The 26443-nt window shown below is 41.9% G+C and overlaps 1 protein-coding gene and 1 long non-coding RNA gene across 10 annotated transcripts in view; one reads left to right on the top strand and one right to left on the bottom strand.

Annotated features, from left to right (window-relative positions):
- Positions 1-26443, bottom strand: part of NCALD (neurocalcin delta) — a 389505-nt gene that overhangs the window by 108670 nt on the left and 254392 nt on the right. The gene's annotated exons all lie outside the window — the stretch shown is intronic.
- On the top strand, positions 174-17475 carry LOC138915612 (uncharacterized). Its single transcript, XR_011421668.1, has 2 exons — positions 174-309; positions 14463-17475. It is a non-coding gene; the product is annotated as an uncharacterized lncRNA (long non-coding RNA).

Raw genomic sequence — 26443 nt, forward strand, 5'->3', positions numbered from 1 at the left:
TCCTTGTCAGGAAATCCAAATTTCTTGTGACCCCAGAGGCATGGAGATTCTGCATCTGCTGCCACTGTTCTCATGAAGCAGCCATGATTCATACAGCTGTTCTTTTATTAGTAACAATGGAAACATTCTCCTTTATGTTTTGCCAGAACAGACAAAGTCCTCTTGAGCAAACCAAATCTATCTCTGGGATTTGCCAGGACTGTGTCATCAGCCTGACTCTCCACAGGAAAGAGAGAAGGGAGTGAGGAAAGAACATAACATTGAGTGTTTCGTGTATGCCAGACTTCGTGATCTGATCTGCACATTCAGGTATGTTATATTTCATTTACCAGGATCCAATCATCAACAACAAAGACACGCAAATCTTCCTCTCTCTGCTTCCTCCAGGAGAAAGAAACCCTCCTTCTCTCCCTCTGTCCCTTTCTCCCTCCCTCTCCAGGCCCATGAACCCATGGGACCTCCTGTTTCAGGCCTCCAACACCTGATCCTTCTGCCTAAGGCACAGAGTTTAGACATGTGCGTGTAACCGGACGTTTTAACTGCTTTCTCTCCCATCAGTAATACAGGGCATTTTATTCTCTCCATCGTGGTTTCTAAAATAATTGCTTTCATTGCTTCCCATCACATAGCAAGATGTGACAATCAGAAATGATTTCTTTTTGAGGCCGGCCAGTGGCGTAGCAGTTAAGTTTGCACGTTCCACTTTGGCGGCCCAGGGTTTGCTAGTTCGGATCCCAGGTGCTGACCTACACACTGCTTGTCAAGCCATGCTGTGGCAGGCATCCCACATATCAAAAAGAAAAAAATAAAAATAAAAATAGAAGGAGATGGGCACGGATGTTAGCTCAAGGCCAATCTTCCTCAACAAAAAGAGGAGGATTGGTAGGGGCTGGCCCCGTGGCCGAGTGGTTAAGTCCGTGCGCTCCGCTGCAGGCGGCCCAGTGTTTGGTTGGTTCGAATCCTGGGCATGGACATGGCACTGCTCATCAAACCACGCTGAGGCAGCATCCCACATACTACAACTAGAAGGACCCACAACGAAGAATATACAACTATGTACTGGGGGGCTTTGGGGAGAAAAAGGAAAAAATAAAATCTTAAAAAAAAAAAAAAGAGGAGGCTTGGTGGCAGATATTAGCTCAGGGATAATCTTCCTCAAAAAATGAAAAGAAAAGAAATGATTTATTTTTTATAATGACAGTAAAATGTGAGAGTCTATATATGGATGACCAACTCTATTGGATTTATAGTCTTATTTACAGTGAAAATAAAATCTAACATAGCCCTAAAGAACTAGGCTGCCCTAGGTAGCAACTGCATCAAACCTGAAATATGAGGAAGAGGTTTTGTTTATTGTTTTAAATGAACACCTGATTTCAGGGACCTGCTCAATAACAGGAGATTAATAAGGATGTTTCCTCATACAAACAGTGAAAACTCCAACATAAATATTGTGGGTTCTGACCTCCAGCTTCCTTGTAAAGTAGACAACTGTACTCCTGCCACCACTGAGAAACTGTTCACAGCCAAGGGTCTGAACAGATGGTGACATTATTTACCTGCCAGGTCTGAAACGATCATGTCAGCCCACATCTGTCCCACCCGGGGAAGTCTTTCACCGTTATTTTGAGAAAAGTGCCCACCAGGGAAGCAGCTCTAGAACATTCTCTTGCTTTGTGGCCAAGTTTAGGTATGGTCAGAAGCAGACGTCACAGAGTTTTCAGCCACCCTGTGAGCCTGCATCCAGGAAGACTGTGAGGCTCACGGCAGCTTGCTTTAAGATGGAGCCCTTCCTCCTGAGCCATAGCTTTCCTCAGAGAACCTGCCTGGGCCTCAGTTTCCTCAAATATCAGATGAAGGAGTAGAACTAGACAACTGTGTCTTGCATTTTAACGTGTACACGAATCATCTGGAGGCTGTTCAACTGCAGATTCTAATTCAACAGGTTTGAGGTGAGGCCTAAAAGTCTGCGTTTCTAGCAAGCCTTTGGATGATGCCAATGCTGCCGGTCAGTCCACGGACACACTTCAAGTAGCAAGGAGCTAGACGACTTGTAAAGAAATTTTCAGTGCTGCAGTACTTTCCTATTCAAAATGATGCAAAAAGGTTAAGCAACAAATGTTGCAACATAATATAGAAAAGCTGAGTATCTAAAGATTGAATCTCTTAACAATAACCCAGCTCAGCAGACTGTCCAAACTGCTTTGTCCAAGATTGTTAGTAGTTTAGTTTAACAAAGCACATAGGTCCCCAAATGTCTACACACTTCTTTGCTTTTTTCCCCATGAGCAATTAAGATGAAATTATTTTTTTACAATGTTGTTGGCTTGGGACAATTCAACAATTAGCCCCCAGCTCAGACATCCTGAGGCCTGAAGTTTAATTCCGGGAACCGTTATCCAAACTGGGAAAAAAAAAGAGAGAGAGAGAGAAGTGTTTAAAACTGATGAGGATCCTAGTTTAAAATAAAATTTGTAATTCTCGGAGTGAGGATAATCGTTTCCCTTTTCCCATCTTAACTTTTGGGTGGAAGGAACAGTTAGCAGAGGAGAAAAACAACCCATCCGAATGCATTTGGCAGCGGTAAGGCGACACCCAGCCCTCCTTGGTGGGTGAGAACCCGGCTTCTGCTACTTGTGAGAATTTATAGAAACTTAACCACCTGGGACAGATGATCATTGTTTTGTAGAACCCCAGGGGAGGTAAGCCCATTCTTCTCCATAATTGGCAAGAAAAAGCTAAAAAGGGAGCAAATTATGGGTATCTTCTGGGAGGAATTTGTAAATCCAGGAGTGGTACCAGGGCCTGTGTGTTCAGAACTGGCTGGGGGTGGGAGGATAAAGGGAACACAGAATAGAGAAAGAGGGTGTAAAAATGTGTGCAAGGAGTCTTAGTCAGTGCACGTACTTTACAGCTTTCTCCAAAGGACGCCTCTCTAACTGGAAGGGGTGCCAATGCCTCCAGCTAGGACCAGCCTCACCTGGATGCCCCAGGAGTGGCCCGTGGGCTTGGCATGCCCAGGGCCTGAGTCAATGAGAGCCAGGCCTCAAGTGCTGCTGGAAACATCTTTTCCATTAGCAATTAGGCTTTTCCCTCATTCAATGCGCACACCAGGTGTAGCAAGGCCACCAGTTTCCCTGGCTTTCTGGTTCCTCAGTCCTCTCCTCGTCCCAGTTGGAACTCCATGCTAGCCTGGCTTTGGGGACTGACCTGCTCAGGGCCTCCTTTTAAGGGCCCCCTTGCTCTTCCGGGCCAGCTGAGTACTCTAATCAAGGGATCTATACTGATGGGTAGCACATTTAATAGCATTATTCCTCCTAGGAAGAGCTTGCATTTTAACAGGGTCTTTGAAGAGTGAGGCAATGCCCTACCCCCAAATAGTGACTCAGGTGATGGAACACAATGAACAGGTAGAAGAAACATGATGGGGTGATGAACCGAAGGTGCTTTATCCACCCATCCTACCTGCAGGACTAGGCTGACATCAGCCCAAGTTTTGGCCAAGTTAAACGGTACCCAGGCCTTTGAGACAGTGCTGCTTTTCAAAGTGGCTGGTTTTATCACCTCCACCTGTTGTTGACTGGAGAGGGTTAGAGGTGGGAGACTTCAGGTTAGGGCACTGGATGAAGCCTCTGGAGGCCTGAGTTTTGGGCTTGCCTCTGCAACTCACTAGCTGTGAGATCTTGGACAAGTCACCTCGCTTCTTTGTACCTGGTCCTGGTCTGTAAAAGGAAGAGACTGAACTGGGTCAAAAGTTTTCAAAGGTTTTGTTCATTTCATTCTTTTTGAGGAAACTCTTTCTTTAAAAGGAATCTCACACACAAGTCCAACTTGCAAAGCAGATCTAAGTGGTGTGTTTGGTTAGGTACCACCAGATGCTATAACTAACAAACCTCAAATTTTCCACGGCTCGATCATCCAGTGCAGTAATTCCTGGTGGGCTTTCTATTTCATGGTGATGGAGGGACTCACACTCCTGCCATCTTGTGGCTCTGCAATACTCTAGGCAGTGGTTCTCAACTGGGGACCATTTTGTCCGCCCTCTCCCCCCAAAACAGGGGACATTTGGTAATGTCTGGAGATATTTTTGGTTGCTACAATGAGGGGAGGTACTGCTGGCATCAAATGAGTAGAGGTCAGGGATGCTGCTAGGCATCCTATAATCCACAGGATAGATTCTCATAACCAAGAAATATTCAGGCCCAAATGCTAATTGTGCTGAGCTTAAGAAACCTTGGTCTGGGTCCTTAAGTTCTGCATATGCAGCCAACAGACAGGGACAGAGGGCTGAGAAGGGCTGGCGGGAGGCTCCGACAGGCCAGGCCTAGAAGTGGTGCACGTCACTTGTACTCACATTGCATGAGCTAGAACTTGATTATGTGGTCATACCTAACCGTGGGGAGAGGGGGCAGGGGGAGATGTGATGTCTGACTGAGTAGCTACTTCCCAGGAACAATATGCTACACAAGGGGGGAGCACGAGGAGCTGATGGACAGCTAGCTGTCTGCTCCCCAGAGTCTCAGCCAAACACACCTAATAACAAAGATTAAAAGTGGTGCAACCAGATGACTTAAACAGCAGTAAGGAAGAACTGTGTAGGGCCTTGCTACCCAAGCTTGGGAAATACCTGGGAGTCTACGAAGGAACCCCCCCAACACCATGCTCATAAAAAGCATGGGGATAGCCAACCTGCACTACTACTGGGGCAATCACAGAGAAGTTCTCCAACACATAGACGCTTTCCAACAAAGACGCACATGGAAATCTACCACCTTCTGTAGAACTGCATTTCCCACTGAAGGGGGGCACTGGGGCTGGGGCTCATGGAAGGCTCTCTTCTCTATCTGAAGAGCAAAGATGAATACAGTCAAACACAATACGAGGATTAAGAAACACAGTGGATTTAACCTATTTGCCTCTCAGCCCAGGACACAGCAGTCAATCTTTTCCCCAGTTACTATCACTAATCAGACAGTGGCCCAGTTTCAGAGGACACAGGCAGTAAGAAGCACGAATGAAAGGACAGACAAATTGTTTTAGGTTTTCAGAGGGAAACTCAATGAAATAAGTCAAAATATCTGAACCTGGACCTGTTTCTGCTTCTGACAAGAGTACTATGGAGAGATACACTTACTCTTCCCAGCTTGGCACCCTCATTGATCAAATGTGGAAACTGGCCTGGAGCAGCAGTTTGCAAACTGTGTCCTGCGGAACCCCTTGGAGACTCAAATGGAACAAGTCAATGGGGATTAGTCTCCATATCCAACTCCACTTTTGTCTGTCTGACACACCACACTTCAGTGTAAAATTTTGTTTAAACAAAGGATTCTTTGGCTAAACAACATTTGAAAATCCCTGAGAGAGATCATCACTCATTTCCAATTCTAACATGCCATGATTACTCCACATGACTAAAACAATCTCAGTAAAAAACTCTATTCACCCCACAATAAGATGATTTTTTTACCTCTAAATTTGAAATTACCATTGAAAAGGCAAAATTAGATTGGCTCAGTCCTTTAAGCCTCTCTATATATTTGTTAGGAAGATTTTAAGTCTTAAAGTTAGTCTCATTCAGGTAGGAAAACACAATGATGGGGCGAGCCCGGTGGTGTAGTGGTTAAGTTCACACACTGCACTCTGGCAACCTGGGGTTGGTAGGTTCGGATCCTGGGCATGGACTCATTCCTGCTCATTAAATCATGCTGTGGCAGCATCCCACATAAAATAGAGGAAAATTGGCATGGATGTTAGCTCAGCAACAATCTTCCTCAAGTAAAAAGAGGAAGATTGGCAGCAGATGTTAGCTCAGGGCCAATCTTCCACACATACACACAAAAATAATAATTAAAAAACATAAAAATACACAGTGAGCCCCCTCAATGCCCTAAAGAGAATCTTGGTAGATTCTAAATAATTATTAGTTAAATTGAATTTTAACATATCAAATATAGATAATCTTGATGTCAAAAATTCATAGTAAATTTGCTTTTTAGTGTCATCTCTGAAAGGTATTCTCAAGCCCAGCATCTGCTATTATCAACCAAGCGGTCCTTCTTCCTGTGCCAAGACCTGGGGGAACTGTCTGTTACCAATCACTCCACCAGGATAAGCTTTTAAAACACCCCAACACAATAATACTCTTATTTTCCCATTAGGAACCAAGATTTCCTTCCATTCATAGTTGGATTTCTCCCTGTGACCTTGAACCTGCAGACCCTGTGTCCTTGGTTGATGCCATTCCTGAGCTAGAAACCCAGAAGAACAAAACAGAGCTCCCTCAGTATCTAGCATGGTTATTTGCACACAACAGATACCCAATAAATCACTAAACATTAGTGTAAGGCACACGTGACAAAGATCAATAGGTGTAAATCAAACAATTTAATTCCATTAGTTACTAACACTTGGATATCTATGCAGTTCAATCATTTTTTTGTGTGTAAACAAAACGTACTTCTGGAAACTCCTCAAGTAGGAGATTTTGCTCCACCTTCCAGCAGCAGTAATTACTTCTCACTTTCTTTCTTTGATCACAATCATTGCCAATGGGGCTGCCATTGGTGACCGCCCCCTCCCATGACTGATAGGCATCGCCATTCTCCTCCACAAACCACTGAGATTACAAACATAAATCTTATTACTCTTAGCCAGTTCCCCAGTCCCACCACAAAAACACCAAGAGTAACCAAGTCCAGAGAGGTCACTCTGGACCCTCGTTAAAACTCCGATCCCTGCTACCAGAGCAATACAACTGGCCCTTATCTGGGTTACGATGGCCTCTTAAACCAGTGATGGAAAGGTCATAGGAACGTCAAGTGAACTGGCAGAAGTAGTCAATGTTTTATGGATTGGTGAAGATCCTAAAATTGAAACACATTCCCTATTGCAATTCTGTTTGTTGCTCTCTCTTCCCTCAATAGGAAGACCTCAAGGTAAGCATCGTGTCTATCATGTTCACTCTTAGGTCCCCAGATCCTAGCACCATGCCTAGCACTTGGTCCCTGTTGAATGACTGGATGGATAAAAGGAAGACAAAGTCACTTGGTGAGCCTTTACTAATACAGCGTATAGTGATTGTTGTTAGGACAACAACCTGATTCTCTAAAAGAGTTGAAAAAAGGTAATATAGTTCAAGTTCATATGGCCTTCTGCAGTCATTGAGTATTTAAAAGTCCCCTTCCCGAAAATTAATACTTTTCAGAAAGAGGAAAATTTTGAAGAAGTTGACACTAAATGATACAGGGAAAGATCAGTGTATTCCAGATGTTTTATAAGCCAAGTCAACTTGCATTCATTCATTGAAACAAAAATCTGACAGACTTAACGTTTGATGCTTCATTGGAAGATCACTGGATGGACCAATGCTTTGTTTTGTCAATATGCATGTTTTGTTAAGAAAGCATTGATTGACACCATTATTTCACGGCACCTTCATAAGTAATGGAACACTGCTCCTATGAGAGCTCAGTGTAATAACCAATACTCACAACAAGAATTCTAAGCGATGAGGCAAAGCATATGTTAGGGCTTTCTACTAAGGCAGGGACATACTTAAAATTGTTTTCACCCAGAAAATAGTTCAACATTACAGGGTTATGTTTTAATTCCCTGTTCACCATGTTATTGGGGAACACCTCCTTCTCCACTGATGCTGATAGAGTACCATTGGAACAATAAGAGCTTATGGCAACATGCCTTTATTGAGCTCCAGCCAAATGTCAGAAGCTGTCTGGGCAGTGGTGATGTTGAAGTCAGTAAGATATGGTCTCTGCCTTTAAAGAGCTCACAACCCAATGCTGAGAAACCTGTGTGTTGGATAACTAGAATTCCGTACCAGACCTGTGATGACTGCGGTGTGGAGGAAATGCTGTCAGCATACAGGAAAGAGGGTGTAATTAATTTTGTCTGGGGAGGGTTGAAGAGGGTTTCTCAGAAGAAGTACAGTTTTAACTGGGTTTTGGTAGAGGTCCTGGGTAGTAGGGAAGGGGAAAGAATCTAGACCTTGGAAACACCAAAAACAAAGGAACAAAAGAAAAGAAAAAGCTGTGTTTTCTGTTCATGGAACAGTCACAAGCCCTGTGTGGCTGCAGCTTGGCTGAGTGGGAGATTGGGGTGGGCAGGATGGTGGAACATAAGGCGCAAGAGATAGGTTGATGTTATACTCTAAAAACCCCCACTAAGAGGTTTGGCCTTCAATGGCGGCACCACAAACGGCTTTCCATGAGGATGACCAGTGGCTCTGCCAAGGTGGGCTTTATATACCCCTCCTCAACCAAGCATCCATCAGCCCCCCCACAGCTGCCTCGAAATGAAACATATAATGAAAATAAAAGAAGATGTGTTTGCCTTGTAAGCACACATTCCAGACAAGTCCCCTAGCTTCTGCTGTGTCGCTACCCCTAAATATATAGAAATTCAGGAGCCGCCCCTGAGAGCTTCCATAGTTCATAAGGTTGGGTGTAGACAAAGTCAAATGTGTCTGGAATGAAGGAAAACCTAGGAGGTGGCTTGTCTTCCTTATTTTAGTCATGGCACCAAACCAAAGTTAGCTGTGGGCACTGAGAGGAAAGCTGTCTGGGAAGCTCATTTTGGATTCAGTTTTGGGGGCCAGGGATCTTGTCAATTATCCCCAGGCTCCTCATGGCATAAGCTGTATATATTGGCAGTGAAATAGCTGAGAGCCAACTGTGTCACCCCAGGCAGCGCTAAATTAGATGTACAGTGCATCTTCCACAGCTATTAATAGCAAGGAGCCTGGAGCCAACTAGAAATCCGTCCATGTATTAAGGAAATGAAGTGCTCTTAAATGTGTAAAACATCACTATCTGTCATCCATAGGCAACTAAATAGAAAAACACAGCTGAAGAGCATCTTCAAACTGAACTAATACTCCTCTGAAGACCCTCAGTCTCTAATAAACTGGAGACTTAGCCAAAGTGATGGTTCTGGTTCTGGTTCTAGACACTGCCTGGATAAAGAAAAGTGAATGTGAAGGATGTACATGAGTGCACAGGAGCACATTATGTAAGTGCATACATTAGTGATGAATTCCAGTGCAAACTCCTTGTGAACTGATTAAAGAATGTTTAAGCAGGGGCCGGCCCGGTGGCGCAGCGGTTAGGTTCACACGTTCCGCTTCTTGGCGGCCCGGGGTTCGCTGGTTCTGATCCCGGGTGAAGACATGGCACAGCTTGGCACACCATGCTGTGGCAGGCGTCTCACGTATAAAGTAGAGGATGATGGGCATGGATGTTAGCTCAGGGCCAGGCTTCCTCAGCACAAAGAGGAGGACTGGCAGTAGTTAGCTCAGGGCTAATCTTCCTCAAAAAAAAAAAGAATGGTTAAGCAAAAATGCTGCTTGGTAGGCCGTGTAAATCACAGCCTATAAAAGAGAAAATGCTTTGCAGTTTAAGCTAACTATGTGATTTTTGCTATATCCAAAGCTGATACATTATGATGTATATAAAAGTAGATGCATTTTCAGTTTTAACAAAACCAGACACCATGAAACTTTTAGCCAATTTGGCCAAAGTCTTCTATGTCATTTCTTTCATTTTTATTTGTGGGGAAAATGTGACCTTGCAAACAGCAGCCACAAAGAAAACAGGACAAACTACATATGTGCAAAGGAAACTGCAGGTCAGGGTGTGATTTTTTTTAATCTAGCTACCTTTGTAGAAACAAGTGTGCCTACCATTCATATATGTCAACTGTATTTAAGTAATGTTTGCAAAGAAGTTTAAAAAGCATTAATTATAATCATTGATAATAATGCTTAAAGAGCTACTCTTAGAAACTATGAAAGTAATCTAAATGTATATCAATAATATATCAAAACAAGGTTATTAATGTCTTTTAAATATTAAAAGGTATTAATTCTACGTAGTGACTCAGGCATTATTACACTCAGAGCTAGTGAAATCTAGTGACTAGAGTGACAGGATACCATATTTTAATATCTTTAGTCCTATTTATGTGTCAGACTACAGTCTCAGAGGATCTAAATAGGATATTCAAATTTATTTTCAAATCACCATTTGTTTTCCCTTTTCTAATTTTAGCCTGCACAAATCTTTCTGATTCACTCGGGTCTCTGACACACAGTTGTGGACTGAGGGCCAGCTGGCCAATGTAATCCGATCAGCTTCCATCACTCAGGGCGGCTGTAGCCTGAAGCTGCTAGACTGACAGGGAGCGCTGCGCATGGAGGTCCGCGCCACACACTGCTTCTCGCCCTCCCAACAGCCGCCCCTCTTCCTTCCTTCTAACACAGGGCTCCTCAATCTCGGCATGGCTGAATTTGGGCTGGAGAATTCTTTGTAGGGCCAACTGTCCTGTGCATTGTAGGATGTTTAGCAGCATCCCTGGCCTCTACTCGCTAAATGCCAATAGCAACCCCCAAGGTATGACAACCAAAAATGTCTCCAGACGTTACCAATAGCCCCTTGAGCTGGGGGCAGGGGGGCAAAATTGTCCCTGGATGATAACCACCCTTCTTACAGAACCTGGTTTATGATCTTGTCTCCCTGATTCTGTGAGCACCCATGAGCTGTAAGGCAGACAGCTTCTATTCTCAGCCAAACAGAGTAAGTCTGCACTGGCCCAGATCAGTGCTGGTTCTCACACTCCCCTTCCCAGCTCTGGTTTACACAAGGCATGTGACAAAATTCTCGCCAAGGAGACGTGAGATGTGTGTGAGGAGGAGTTTGCTGAAGGACCCCAGTGAAAGGATTCCTCACTCTTGGGTGTCCCTTGGGTATACTACACACACACACACACACACCCCTTGGGTAATATATATACATACACATACATACATAATTATATTTGGGTAATATCTATACACATATATACATATATATTTGGGTAATATACATATGTGGGTTTTATAATTGAAATAAAGGAAATAGAAATACAACTAAGGGAAAAGAAATAACAGAATGAAAAAAAGGGAGGCAGGAGTGTAGGTTTGTTAGGGCTGCCATAACAAAGTATCACAGACTAAATGACTTAAACAACAAAAATTAATTTTCTCACAGTTTTGGAGGCTACAAGTCCAAGATAAAGGTGCCAGTAGAGTTGGTTTCTTTGGCTTGTAGATGGCCATCTTCTCCCTGTGTCTTCACGTGGTCTTCCCTCCATACATCTCTGTGTCCAAATTTCCTCTGCTTTTGAGGACACCAGTCATATTGGGTTAAGACCCACCCTACTGACTTCATTTTAATTTAATTACTTCTTTAAAGACCTTATCTCCAAATACAGTCGCATTCTGAGGTACTAGAGGTTACAAACAACATATAAATTTAGGTGGGGACAAAATTCAGCCCATAACAAAGAAAGAAGAAAAGGAAAAAGGGAGGCAGATGAGAACAACAAAAAAAGGGAGAAGAGGATGTATCAGTTGAGAATGATAGAAATTAACAGTAATAAAATAGAGCTTTGCTTTTATCACTAACATTGTCTAAATATGCGTGGTTTGCTAACATTGTTTCAGCTGGTAAAAAATGCCATCAAAGACCAGGATGTTTTACTATTTCTACTCTGCCACCTTTGGACTTTTCATTCTAATGCTGGTTGCCTCAGGGTCACAAAATGGCTGTTGTAGCCCCAGACATCATGTCTGCCTTCAAGATAGGAAGACAGGGAAATAGGCTTATACCAATGATCTTCCTCTTACTCCTATCTCTTTTATATAGAAGCAATATCTGTCTCGAAAGGCCCCCAGCCTATTTCCACTTATGTCTCATTGGCCATAACTGAAGCATGTGGTCAGCCCTGGCTGCCAGGGAATCTGGAAGAGCAAATATCTGGCTTTCCAGAACCTTTTGTAACAGGTAGCAAGGAAGAAGAGGGTTGAGATAGCTATGGGACTAGTCAATCAACCATGTTTATGCAAAGGAGAGAGGAAAGAGAAAAGAATAGGAGGGGACTGGGGAAAAGACAAGAAAAGGAAAATCATCTGCAATCATTATTAATTACTGTATATAAAAAAGCAAAGTTTTCATACACAGGCCTCCCCAGGGTGTTCCTCTAGCGTACTGATTAGCTATTATAATATCCAACAGCTTATTTTAGTGTTTAAATGATTTCTCATCTTTTGGCTAAACACACAAAATGCATTTAATGATTGCCTCTGGATAAGGAGTTGTAAATGTACAATAAACTGCATCTCTCCAGTATGTAACATAGTACCTGGCACATAGTAGGGACTTACTAAATATCTGTTGAATAAATGGATCAAACCCATCCAGATCATTGTGAGAAGAGCACAGAATGACTACTTGACAAGGCATCATTAGAATTACTTCGTTGTGAGATCTTACAGAAATGCAAATTCTAGGGCCTCACCCCAGACCTACTGTGTCAGAAGAAGGCAGAGTTAATAATCTGTGTTTAAAAAATCCCGCAGGGGTGTGGATGTACACTAAAGCTTCTGAACACATACACACACACACACACACACCACTAAACTGTCCCTGCCCTTCATAATTTTAGGACTATGAATATTGTATTTATTGCAATTTCTCTTCTGTGTTAAATTGGTCATCTGAAGATAATATTCTATTCTAAGGATACTGTTTAAATTTCTTAAATGTTAAATTATGACATATTAAAATGTAAAGAAAAGTACAGAGAAAAATATAAAACACTCACATACATACTCTTAGGATTTAGCAAACGTTAACATTTGCCATAGTTGCTTGCAGGTCTTTTTAAAGTTGCTAGGTCCAGCATTGTTTTCTTCTGTCCTTCCAACCCTCTCTGACATCTCGTCTCTATTCCTAAGCATCCTGTGACCTTTTCATGTTGCTTCCTAAACATCTAGGCTAAGAAACCACAGCAGGTGATGGAAATGCCTGCTCCCCCAGAGGGCTAGTCGATAGCAACTTCCATCACCTGGAGCTTTATGACCCTTCACTTAGGCTCCAGTGATGTATCCTGAGATTGGCTTCATTTTCCGACACCCATGAGGGAGGTTGGGAGTGAATCGAACTGTCAGTATCACATGCTACTCACCCAAAAGGCAACTCTAAATTCTTTTGCCTCTTCTTAAGTTTAAGAACAATGTTCTTCCACACGAGACCCACCAGACAGAGAGAAAAGAAGGGAACAAATTCAGCTAATGGCAATGGTACTGGGAGTGGCGAGTTCTAATTCTGGCAGTATCACGCGAGGTACTTGTTCTCTTTGCACCTTTTATTCCATCTAATGGAGGAAAGAGAACACTACCTGACTCTTAAATATAATTAAGTTTATTGAGTACTTCCACCCATACCTTCCCATTTGATATTACCATTCGATGACAACTGATAGCCTCACAGACTGTCCTGTTGCCCACTGTGTCCCGAGCACCCAGCATAGTACTTGCTACACTGTAGGCCCCAACTAAACGTTTGTTAAAGGAATGAAGGACAGCAGGATGCCTGCAGTGGCAGCTCCAGAATTTGCAGGAAGGCAGGACCGGGGAGGCAGTCTCCTTCGAAGGGAGCAGGGAGAGCAGTGCTTCTCCAAGGAGCCAGTCTGCAAACTGTTAGTTTCTCTCCTGCTCTAACTTCTTCCTGGAGAAAGTCTGAGTATGAAAAAAACGACAGCTGATCTAAACAGAGAACTGAGTAACATGCTTGATTCACATTCTACTTCGAGTTCTTCATCTCGTTGCAGACCCGTAACAGAGTCCTTGGGTTGGATCCGCGGGGACAACACTTGGAGGAGGCCTGGGCCATAAGACCTAACTCAGAGCTGCGTGTGCTCTGTGAGCACTTGTCACTTAATTGTGTTAATTAGTTTTGGTTATTTGGTGATGTGGATGGATATTATAGGATAGCTAAAACCTCCTCCCCACAAGCCACTGAAGCTTAAGGAGTATACATTTCAAATAACCTTTAACTGCAAAATCCTAGAGTAATACTTTCTATTTTACTGCTGCACAGGATAGAAGCCCTTCCACTGAGTAGGAAGGAAGATGGCATTTGGAGGGAAAAAGCCTTTGACATCTGTTGCCATGTTAAGTTAGTTGGCCCAGTTCTACTTTCATACAGGTTTTCCTACAAGTTCCTCCTGCACCAGTGACATCATGACCCTGGATTGTTCTGGCTCTATTTGGGTGAATTTCAGTTGCTTTATAAAGATTTTCTAGTGCCTAACTTGGCCACCAACTCATCCCAGCCTCCTCTGATGATGTCAGGACAGAAGAGCCTCAGAGGCTAGGACTCCATCCATGGTCATTCTAGGCCAGCAGTCCTCAGACTTTAGCATCATCAGAATCAGAAGCTCCCAGGTGACACTGATGCAGCCAGTCTGGGAAGCACACTCTGACAACCACTCTTCTCGGTACTCAACAGAGTCCCTTTGCAGGGGGCCTCCCCTTCCATTCAGAAGCAGTCTTTTTGCATACTTACCTTGATAGAGACTGCAGCTTGCCTATCAAGTATCTATTATCTTTTTCTTTTTTCCAGCAGGACCCCCATTTTATGAAAGCAACAACATACCTAGCTTTGAGAACGCTGCATTTTTCAGACTCCTTTCAGCTACAGATGTCCATGTGACACAGCTTTACCAACGAGATGGAAGTAGAAGTCACTGGGTGGCACTTCTGGAACAGCCCTTTAAAGGGAGGTGGCTGACTATTGCTTTGTTGGTGTCTTCCACCAACAAGTTTGTCCACCAACAAGTTTGTCCACCTCAACTTGCCCATTCTCCTTCCCCTTCTTTCCTGAAATGTGGATATGATGCTGTAAGGGCTTTGGCAATCTGGGGACCACAAATGACAAGCAAATGCTAAGGATGCTTGAATAGACAAAGGTGCCTGGGTCCCTGATGACATCATGGTTGTCATGCCAGCTCTGGACTGCCTACCTCTAGACCTATGACTACGTGAGAAGAATAAAACCCCCAATTTATTTAAGCCATTGTTTTGGGATTTGTGTCATTTGTAGCCAATGAAATTCTTAACTAGCATGTCTACCATATTAAGACCAGTGCTAGTTGTGGAGATGGAAAATATATGATATGTTTCCTTCCCTCACAGAGTTTATGGTACAGCAATGAAGACAGAAAACAGACGCTGCTCCTGGGTGAAGGTGAGACTTTATGGGCCTGAAGGCTAACAGCAGCCAGGACATGTCCCAGGCATTCTGAGAAAGTGTTTTAGAAAGACTTCGATCAAGGAGTAGAGGGTGGAGTGAGGTCTGAGGCTGAATTTAGGTATCTTGAGATAAGACAGTTTAACTCCAAGCATCTAAGCTCATGAGAAACAGCGATGCCACATGAAAAGAGGAGGCTGCAAATGTTCAGATCTGTCACAGGGATGGAAAATGGGACAGAACTATCTATGGTGCAAGAGGGAAATGAGGAGCAACAAGCATCATGAAAGTCTAAGAAAGGCAACGTCTTGAGAAAGAAGAGAAATGATCCAAAGTTGACGTAAACAGACTTTGGAAGTTGGACAAGTAATGCTGAGCAAGACAATGTGTGGTTTTGATGGGGGAGACCAGTGCTTTGGAAACATTTTTAAAGCCATGGAGCCCTTGTTTCAGGAAAGTATCATAACAAAAACAGCTAAAAAGGGAGCTATTCTGGTTAAATAACTCATAGAGAACTCATAGGTTCAGCTAGCAGCCTCCCCTCTCCCATTGCATCCCAGAATCTCCACAGAGCACCAAGGAGCTACTGGGACCAACTTATAGGGGAGAAGATCAAGGTACGGCTGGAAAAATGGGGTGGTTTAGATATCATGAAATAATTCAGGGGTGAAAGAGCAAGAGAGAACTTGAAAAAAGTGTTGCTCGACGATTCAAGAGATCTGAGTTCTAGGTCTGCTGAACCATTAACTCTCAGACTGAAGCAAGCAAGCTGTTGGACCTCTCAGAGGATCCATATTCAAGGTGCTTTCCAGACCTAAAAGCGTTTTATCCTAAGTTTGGAGAAGCGGAGAAGTTTAGAAAAGAAGAGGTCATAGTCCCCAGAGACTGTGGGTTTTACATAAAGAGTGACATTGAAATGGTCCTAAGATTTTTAGTGTTCTCTTGTTCTTTGCTCAGAGAGACCTGGTATTTGTCCTTTTGAGGGCAGGTCACTGAAGAGGCCGTAGGCTTCAAAAGAGCCAAAGGAGTGTCACAGGACTTGGCATCGGCCCCCTGCCCTACAGAGGAAGTCTCGCTGTATCTGGAGTCCTATCTCCTCTGGGCTAACTCCCAGAAGCACTTCTCCCTTGGGCTACTACCCAGATGAACCCTGAGTCAAGGCACTTCCAAGATACAGGGAGATGGCTGCCCACATATGTAGCCAGGACACACCAGCTGACCTGCTGTGTAAATGAACTTAACATAGAACAAATTGCTTTCTAATAGGTTTTTTGTCAGCAAATGATGAGGGAGAAGAAGTACAAACGTGTGCAGAGCCTGTGAGGAAAAAAAAAGCTACATACCTTTTCTAAAGAAGAATTGGGGTTAATGTTTTCCTTGAATGCAAGGTTACTCAGAGAGGAAAAGGAATATGCAAATCTGTGGGTTATTGGAGGACTCTTGGATGCTTTGACAAAAAACAAAACAAAACAAAATAATATCTTGAGCCATTATAAGATAAAGATAAAATGTTGAAATGCTTAGAACAACTTTTATGTCTGTTGTACGTGAGCTTTCTCATTAGGTAGCTGACCTTATACTTTCAAATATGTGTGAAGCAGAGGGTAGAAGACATGCTCTTCTGATTTTCTTTTTTAAGTTAGGTCTTTGGGAGTTAGATAAATCTATAAATACAGAACATGACACCTTCAATAAAAACAATACCAGTTTCAAGGTTAGAGAGCCATGTAACGAGTAGACCTAGACGAACAGTTCTCTCAGTGTCCCCTGCAGGGTGTTAATAGGGTTTAACTGGGAAAGGATAAGTCCCATGGTAAATAGTATTTGAGAAATACCAGATTAAAAGTTCTTGCTTTTTTTAACTTCAAGGCAACTCAAAGCCTTGTATACGTTTTAACGTGCATAGCAAATCTTAGAGCAGGAGATCAAATACGAAGCATTTCTCAAATTTATTTGATCACAAAACCCTTTTGTATCTGGAGAACCTGGAGAATGAGATTAGTGTTTCTTGGCTTACATTTTGGGAAATGTCGAACTAGATAAGACAAATCTGTGAACTGCTATAAAGAAAGAAAGGAGTGAGGGAGAAAGGAAGGAGAGGAATGTTGAAATGCAAAACCTTAGGTGATTTGAAGTCGCAAGCATCTTATAGAATAAGTTGTCCATGCAATATTTCAAGGCATAAAGAGAGGGGGAAGTATGTCACTCTAACTAACCTTTTTTTAAAAAATACAAATAGGAGGTGTGATAAAAAACATTTATCATCACCCACAGGTCTACAGTAGCTCGCTCTCCTGTCTCATTTACTTTAGAGAAAAAATAAACTAAATATAAATAAGTACACTAAAAATAAAAATAAAATAAATGATGGCAACACAATGTCAACTTATGAATAATCAATCTCCATCTTGGATTTGCCCCTGAGAATTGACTGGACCCACCTACACTCCAAACACTCACTCTGCACATAGGCAAACTGCAAACACACCTTAGTATTCTCAGCAGTCACTCAGGACCTCGTGGGTGCTTTGGGTTACCATGGGTCATACCAGGTACCTAGTAAGCACCCAGAGTACACTGTCTCATGGAATATCTGAAGCAACTCTGGAGGCTGGGGCATTGGTTTCATTATATGGATAAGGAACTGTAGGTTCAGTGGATGCTGAGAAACTTTTTCAAGGGAGTTATATCTGCCGGACTCAAGTTCCTCTTCTAATCCTACATGGTATTGTCTTTTCACTTCCTTACTCTCCTAACTCCTTCTATGCCCCTCGAACTTCCAGCCTCTGTGATGCCCTTGGTCACCCAACCCTAGAGCTTGTATTGACCTTGGAACTTTGCCTTTCACCACTGGATGTAAGTGTGGCTTGTCCTATGATCCAACTCACTCTGGGAAACCAACCTACATCATCAGCGACTTGGCTAGAACCTTCTCCAGAACAATGGGTGTTTGGGACCTCAGGCCACAGGGAGTGACTCACTCCCATTCAGTCTTTATTTTTGGGATAGATCAACCATTAGACATAACTTACCAGAAACCCAGTTACTGGGAGAAGTGAGGAAATTAGGTGTCTAAAAGATCAAGGAACACATTTTGGAGCTGGCCCTTGCGGTATTGGAGCAGTGTCCAAACATACATCAGCTGGAATAGAGGTCACGGCCCACAGGCTTGGAGGAGTCAGACAGGAAATGCAACAGGACACCGTGGTCTGCTGTGGTGGGGACTGTGGCACACGAGAGTGTGTGTGACTTGTCCAAACTGTTGACTATCGTCAGCTTTTGTCGCTGAGTTGGGAATGCAAACTTAATGATGCCTGGTATCCCCATTCAGAAAAACCCGAAGTTTTATGTAAATTTTCTGAGACTTTGGATTGTGAATGGGGCATATAAAACATATTTGTGGGCTAGTCTACATCCTCTGATCTAGAATACTGACCGGGAAAATAAGTAAGTTGCTTGAAAGGCAGCAGAGCATAGCACTTAATAACAGGAACTTTGGAGCCCGATTGTCCCTGTTAAAATCCTGGCCATCACTAGCCACTCACTAGCCATCCTGTAACCTCTCTTTGCCTCAGTTTCCTCATCTGTAAAATGAAGGTAATATTAGTACCTACTAATAGAGTTTTATGAACATTAAATAAATTAACATCTGCAATGTGCTTTCAACAGTATTGGGCATTTAGTAAAGTGCTAAATGAGTGTTTATTTAAAAATTTCTAAAGAACATTCCCAAGAGAGCCTGCCCAAGCCAGCTGTATACCTCCACACCTCCTGGATGGAAGAGATGTTAACATTTCTCACTTGGGCTTAAGCTCGCCTATATAGAAAGACATTTTGGAATAAAAGATTCCACAAAAATAGGTAGGGAGACATAAGGAAATTTCAGTATGACATTTTTGGTGGCAGAGCCTAAAAGACAGAGGGACTTCACTATCCCAGCCCTAAAATCTGATGGTTTTACATAGAAATGAGATTTGAGTTGATAACGTTTTTCTTTCTGGTCTAAATAACCCTCCCCAAGACTTGGCAATTTTAAAAGAGAGAAAGCAAATGGTTCCTCCTATACACAGGAAAAACAAATCACTGTTGAATTTTCGAATTTGAACTGAACTAAGTTGATCTGTAGGTTTTTGGTGGGGACATGGTGGAAAGTTAGGCACAATGGCTGGGGAACTGACGCTTGTTCTTTGCTAACAGGCAGGAAAGGAGCTGCTGACCGTGGGATGAAAGCTCATAAGTCTCCTGTCTTCTCAAGAGACAATTAACTTCCATCTGTTTAAACCTCCCCAGGGGACCCCGGCATCCCATTTAATCTCTTTTCCACCAATCCAGTGTGAAGTTAAGAAAACCAAATCCATTTGAAACACTAGCCCTCACACATCAAAAGTCATGGGAGAGGCCTGGGTGACCTACAGGTCACCACATGAGACACAAAAGAGGAAAAAAGGGACTTTTAGGAACAAGTGCTGCTTCGAGGATTATAAGTCAGAGACTTAACATCTGCGATGGCCAAAGAGCCAGGCGGAGCCCCACAAGATGATATAAAGTACACTAAAAAAATGTAACTTTTAGTTCTACTTGCTGTTTACTCAGAAAGATGAAAGCATTCCCTTGTGCCAAAGAGGTCTCTCTGGGTGGTTTGAAATAGAGTAGCAGGCGCTGCTGGGGACCCCAGGGGACCCCTCTGAGGGTCTGGACGTGGAATGTACACCAGCTGCTGGCCCGGAAACAAGTTTTGGTACCTGAGGACAAGCGGCCTCCTTTCCTTTAAACAGATCAAATGATTCTCACGATGGCAAGACTGGGGACTGCTTCCAATGTGCTTTCAAACAATTTGGTTACTTGCAACCCAAGACATAGGACAGCGTTTGGGGGAGAACTGAAATCTGGAAGGGTGCAGGAGAGGAAGCTCCTACATTCACTTTTCTCCTGCCCATAAACATATTCTCCTCCACTAACGGCCTTTCCACTTCCTCTCATATCCTGCATTTTATCATTCTATTTCTAATTTCCCTGGTCTCTCCAGCAAGCCTTTTCTTATTCTTGATGCTTCATTCCCTATAGCATAAGACCAACAACCAATCAACAGTTTATTTAAATTCAAAATTGTATTTTATTGCTGAATAAACATATAGTTTTTCCAGTCAGCCATAAAATAACATATGGGTCTTATGCTTAAATGCAGGGCTACACAGTCGTTATCCTGGAGTATAACAACATGTTTTGTTGCAACATCATATGGCTTTTCCTAAAATTTCATAAGATAACAGATTAAGACTGGGCACCTGTATCAGCCTTTTAGGAATTTACAACATTCATGCATTCACCTTATACAGCAAACCTTAATGAGTACCTACGTGTACCAAGCACTATTAGTACTGGAGATACTGAGATCCATTATGTAGTCACTGAGCTAGAACAACTAAGAGACGGGTGTGTCCCGCAAAAGTAGAGCAGTGAGGGTGGGGCTGGGCAAAAGTACCTTGAAGTATAGAGTACCTTGGAGGCAGGGGTAGAGGGACGAAGCGGAATAGTCACAGAAGACAATGGAGATGATGTTCAAGCTGAACGTGAAGGATGAGTAAGTTTCAGGCTAAGTCAGAGGGGACTGGCACCCCTAACAGAGAGAACAGCAGTTGCAAAGTGATGGAGAGGGAGTGACATAGCTTGTTGCAAGATCTTCCAGTTACTAGGTCTGGCTAGAACACTTGGGAAAGTGATGAGAAATGAAGCTGGACAGGTAAGCCTTCATGAGTCAGCTCAGGAAAGGTCACAGTAAGGGAATAGAGATCATAATGAAGGAGATAGGAGCCGCTCAAACACTTTACATGTCTCTGGAGGCAGTTAGAGGGTAAAAGGGAGGAGAACCAGATGGAAGGCAGGCATATCTGTTAAGAAATTATTGTTTTGATGTAGGTGAAACACAGAAAGGGTCGAACTGAAGCAGTGGTGATGGGGATGGCATAGAGAGATGACTGGAGGAGACATTTAGAGAGAGTGAGAACAGTGACACTAGGCTAAGCGACTGATTATTGTTCTCCTATATCTGGTTCTCCTCTAGGCACATAGGAGGATGATACTCTATTCCCTTGCTGTTGGGTAGGACCATATGACTAGTCTAGCCAACGGACTGTGAGCAGAAGTGATATGTGTCATTTCTAAGCCAGATCATTTGTTTGCTAATGTGAGATCCTCTAGCTTTATCTTTCCTTGGAGGCATACGCTGAGAAGGTTCCATAAGATGAGAAGCAGCCTGGAATGCTGAGCCAACACATGAATGAGGTACCCTGGTGAGTCGCTTGGACCCATAATGGATTTCACGTGGGTGAGAAATACATTTTCACTGTGTGAAGCCACTGAGATTTGGGGGTTGTTTTCCTACAGCAGCATTATATAGTCTATCCTGACAGATTCGGTCAGTTGTATTTGAGAAGTAGATACACTCAAGAAATGGATACTTAAATTTATTCACTTTTTATTTTTATTTTTTTTTAGTTTAAAAGGTTTATTTCTTGTCATTATTTCCATTCTCATTTCACATTTGTTTCAAGTTTTAACTTGTATGGTCTACTCATAAAACAACTGCCTTTTATGAGTACATGGATAAGCATGGTTCATTCCTGTTCTCGGCACGCAAAAACTCAGCCACTCTAGGCTCCTTCTGACTATATCAAAGATTGAACATCCACTTCAATGCCCTTTACACTTTTATGTGATTTATCCTGGAGAATGTTTTGCATATACTTGAGAAGAATGTGTGTTCTGTTGCTGTTGTATGGAACGTTCTATATATGTCTATTAGACCCATTTGGTCTAATGTGTGGTTTAAGTCCAATGTATCCTTATTGATTTTCTGTCTGGATGACCTATCCATTGTTGAAAGTGAGGTATTAAAGTCTCGTTATTTCCATATTGCTGTCTATTTCTCCCTTCATATCTGCTAATATTTGCTTTATTCATTTAGGTACTCCCATGTTGAGTACATAAATATTTACAATTGTTATATCCTCTTGATGAATTGACCCCTTTATTATCACATAATGACCTTTTAGTCTCTTGTTACAGTTTTTGGCTTACAGTCTGTTTTGCCTGACGTAAGTATCGCTCCCCTTGCTTTCTTTTGGTTTCCATTTGCATGGAATATCTTTTTCCATCTCTTCACTTTCAGTTTATGTGTGCCCTTAAAACTGAAGTGAATCTCTTTTAGGTAGCATCTAGGTGGATTTTTAAAAAATCTATTCAGCCACTCTATGTCCTTTGATAGGAGAATAGTCTACTTACATTTAAAGTAATTATTGATAGGTATGGAATAACTATTGCCATCTTTTTGATTGCTTTCTGGCTGTTTTATAATTCCTTTTGTTTCTTTCTTCCTCTCTTGCTGTCTTCTTGTGTGATTTGATGATTTTCCTGTAGTGGTATGCTTTGATTCCTCTGTCTTTATCTTTTGTGTATATACTACATGTTTTTGCTTTGCAGTTACATGAAGCTTACATAAAACACCTTATAGTTATAACCATCTATTTTATGCTGATAACAACTTAACAGTGAACACATACAAAAACTCTATATTTTTACATCCCCATTCCCACATTTTATGTTTTTTAATTACAATTTACATCTTTGTATATTGTGTATCCATTAACAAATTATTATAGTTATAGTTATTTTGAATACTTTTGTCTTTTAATCTTTATACTAGAATTATAACTGATTTACTCACCACCATTACAACATTAGATTATTCTGAATTTAACTATGTATTTACCTTTACCAGTGAATTATATTTTCAAATGTTTTCATGTTACTAATTAGCATCCTTTCATTCAACTTGAAGAACTTCCTTTAACATTTATTATAAGGCTGGTCTAGTGGTGATGAAGTCTTTTAGCTTTTGTTTGTCTAGAAAACTCTTTATCGCTCCTTTAATTCTGAAGGACAACTTTGCCAGGTAGTTGGCAGTTTTTTCTTTCAGCATGTTGAATATATCATCCTATTCCTTTCTTGCCTGTAAGCTTTCTGCTGAAAAATCCACTTACAGTCTTATGGGGATTCCCTTATATGTAACAACTTGCTTTTCTCTTGCTGCTTTTAAGAATTTTTCTTTGTCTTTACTTTTTGACGGTTTAATTATAATGTGTGCTGGTGTGGAGCTCTTTAACTTCATCTTGTTTGGTACTCTTTGGGCTTCCTGGAACTGGATGTCTGTTTCTCTCTCCAGGTTAGGGAAGTTTTCAGCCATTATTTCTTTGAATTAGCTTTCTGCCTCTTTCTCTCTCTCTTCTCCTTCTGAGGCCCCTATAAAGAATATATTGGTCCACTTGATGGTGTCCTATAAGTCCCTTAAACTATCTTCATTCTTTTTTCTTTTTGCTCCTCTGATTGGATGAATTCCACTGCCCTCTTTCAGTTTGCTGATCCTTTCTTCCACTTGCTCTAATCTGATTTTGAACCCCTCTATTGAATTTTTCAGTTGAGTTATTGTATTCTTCAGCTCTATGATTTCTGTTTGGTACTTTTTATTATTTTCTTCTCTTTGTTGAAATTCTCATTTTGTACACACATTGCTCTTCTGACCTAGGTGAGCATCTTTATGACTGTTATTTTGAACTCTCTATTTAGTAAATAACTTATCTCTATTTCATTAAGATTGGCTTCCGGAGATTCACCTTGTTCTTTTGTTTGGAACATATTCCCCTTTTCCTTCATTTTCATTACTTTCTGTGTTTGTTTCCGTGCATTAGATAAAACAGCCATCCTTTCCAGTCTTGATAGACTGGTCTCACGTAGCTTGTCAATTAGCCTGGCCCGAGCTCCTAGTTTCCTCTCAAACCTTGCAATTGTCTAAGCTTCTGTCTTTGTTGTTAGTGGCTTCCAGTAGTTGAGGGTATGCCAAGACCCATTGGTGTGCCAAAGGGGAAGACCGCAATCAGCACTAGACACAGGCTGATTAGAAGCCCAACCTTCAGGCAGCAGCTGGGAAAGTATGCAGTCAAATTCCTTCCAGGGATAAACTGGGAGATGGGAATTTTGGCCTGCTTCCTCTGCACTGTGGATGCTCAAGCTTAGATGGGATGATAAAGAGAAAGTGTTTGACAAGTTAAGTTTGAGATGACCATGGCACATCCAGATCAAGACATGTCAGGGGCTCAGATGAAATGCGTAGGCTAATTTTAGAGTCACCAGTGGAAAGGTGGAAAATGAAATCATGAGTGTAGAGAAAACATGTAATATAAGAAATACATTAGAGGGGAAAAGGGAAGATCCCTGGAACAATGAGAGGCCAGAAAGATAGAAATAAGAAAGACAATGCTGTCTTAGAAGCTCAATGATTTTAAATGTCTATTGCATTGTTGATGCCACATTATTTGTTTCTAATTATAAGGTCTTAGCAATCATTTTCACTTCTTTCCTTTGAATCCCAGAGATGATCAAATCTTTATGAACACACACATTCACACTTCTTGCTGTGACATCCTCAGGGCTTCATCCAGGCTGTCACTGGGTTTCAAATAGTCTTTGCAGGATAGTAGGGGTTCCCTAGAGGCATCTTGGAGATAGGAAAATGTGAAGAATGGCATCTCAGCCCTACTCCTACAATATATCCTATAGCAGCTCTGATCTTATTTGTTTCTATATTGGCCTTTTGTGTAAATTTTTATTTGAGGAAAGGGTTTTGCTATTAAGAAAAAAACAGAAAACTACTAGTCCAGGTAAATTAAAATATCATAATTTATTTATATAAATATGAAATCTTATGGGATAATTAATGAGCAAAAAAATTATCCCCTGGGGTAGAAAATCCTCCTTCTGACCAAGGTATAAGGGGCCCCTGGAATCCACGGTTGTCCCACTTCCCAGCCTTGTAACTTGTCACTCTTCACCAAGCCAGACTTACTCCCAAAACATATCATAAACTCTCAAAGTGTTGTGTCATGACACACACAGATTCTTTATGAAGGATGGCCTACTCCTCTACCTTCCAGGACTTGCTTTTCCTTTAAGAGCCAGTTCAGATGTCTACCTTCAATGAAGCCTTCTTTAACTCCCTCCCCACGCCTCACATAAATTATTCTTTCCAGTGTGCTTATACTTTTAGCACCTCACTATTTCTCTGTGGTAATCTGTTTTATATATTTCTGATGCTCTTCCCCACCAGTCTGTGACTTCTTTCACTTCTTGGTCCCAAGTGCCTAGTAAGTGAATAAATGAAGACAGTATCAAAATCACTTATGAGCCAAGCATTACTACCGCAAAACAGCGAATAAATAATAGGATGCCAGGATTTGTTTTAAATTTTAACTTGTACTTACTACTCAAGAATGTCCAACTTCCTCCTCTAACCCTGTCTCCTTTTTGACTGATAGTTCTTTTGGTTGAGATAGTTTCAATAAAACTTATTTGGAGGCACAATTATTCATTTTCTCTTTGGCATGGTGAATTTCCAAATGGGTCCCATCCCAAACACAATCTAACACCAAGGCAGCCAAGATGATACAGATGCAAATATTTACTCACTCAAGGACATTCTGACTTCTCTCTCCTACAGAATTCTGGCTTTTTACTAAGTTCTGGTCTTCAAGAATAAGGTCAGAGGAAATAATATAATCTTGGCTCCAGACTTTTCTTCTAATGTCATTGATCCTGCTGTTATACTTCCTACACCAGCTCCAAAATCCTCCTCCATCTCCAAAGGAAAACGGGGTAGAGATTTACATGCAGAATAGGGCAGCAAGTCAAATCCTGGTGTTTGTTGAACGGATGGAGGCATGGAAGAAATGGAGGTGAAAGAGGGAGAACAAGATATAGTTCTTTTCTCCCAGTGTCAATAATTCTCCCAGCTTCAAAGAGTTTTGGAGAAATCGTGCTAAGTCAACTAAATTAAAGCAATTAGTAGGGTGATCAACTCATTTTGGTTTGCCAGTTTCAGCACTGAATGTTCCACATCCCAGAAAACCCCTTTTGTATATATTTTAATTTACCTATGATGAAACCGCATAATCTATAATGAACTTATTGAACAAAACACATTAAAAAAGATGGTAGGCTAGATGCTTAAACAATGGCTTTCAACTTTAGTGGGCATAATAATCACCAGAAAGACTTGTAAAAATGTAGTCCTGGGCCCTGCTCACAGCTCTGATACATTTGGCTTCAGTAGGACCCAACATTCTTTATTTTAACAAACACTGACACTTCCTCCACTCCCACCAGTAATTCTGATACAGCTGGTCTGAAGGCCATTCTTTGAGAATGATTACTCTAGGGGAGCTGTGGTAGGCAGAAATAGGCCCTCCAAAGATGTTCACTGCCTAATCTCCAGAACCTGTGAATATGTTAGGTTACATGGCAAAGGG

The sequence above is a fragment of the Equus caballus genome, chromosome 9 (assembly GCF_041296265.1).
Source record: "Equus caballus isolate H_3958 breed thoroughbred chromosome 9, TB-T2T, whole genome shotgun sequence".
Taxonomy (NCBI): Eukaryota; Metazoa; Chordata; class Mammalia; order Perissodactyla; family Equidae; genus Equus; species Equus caballus.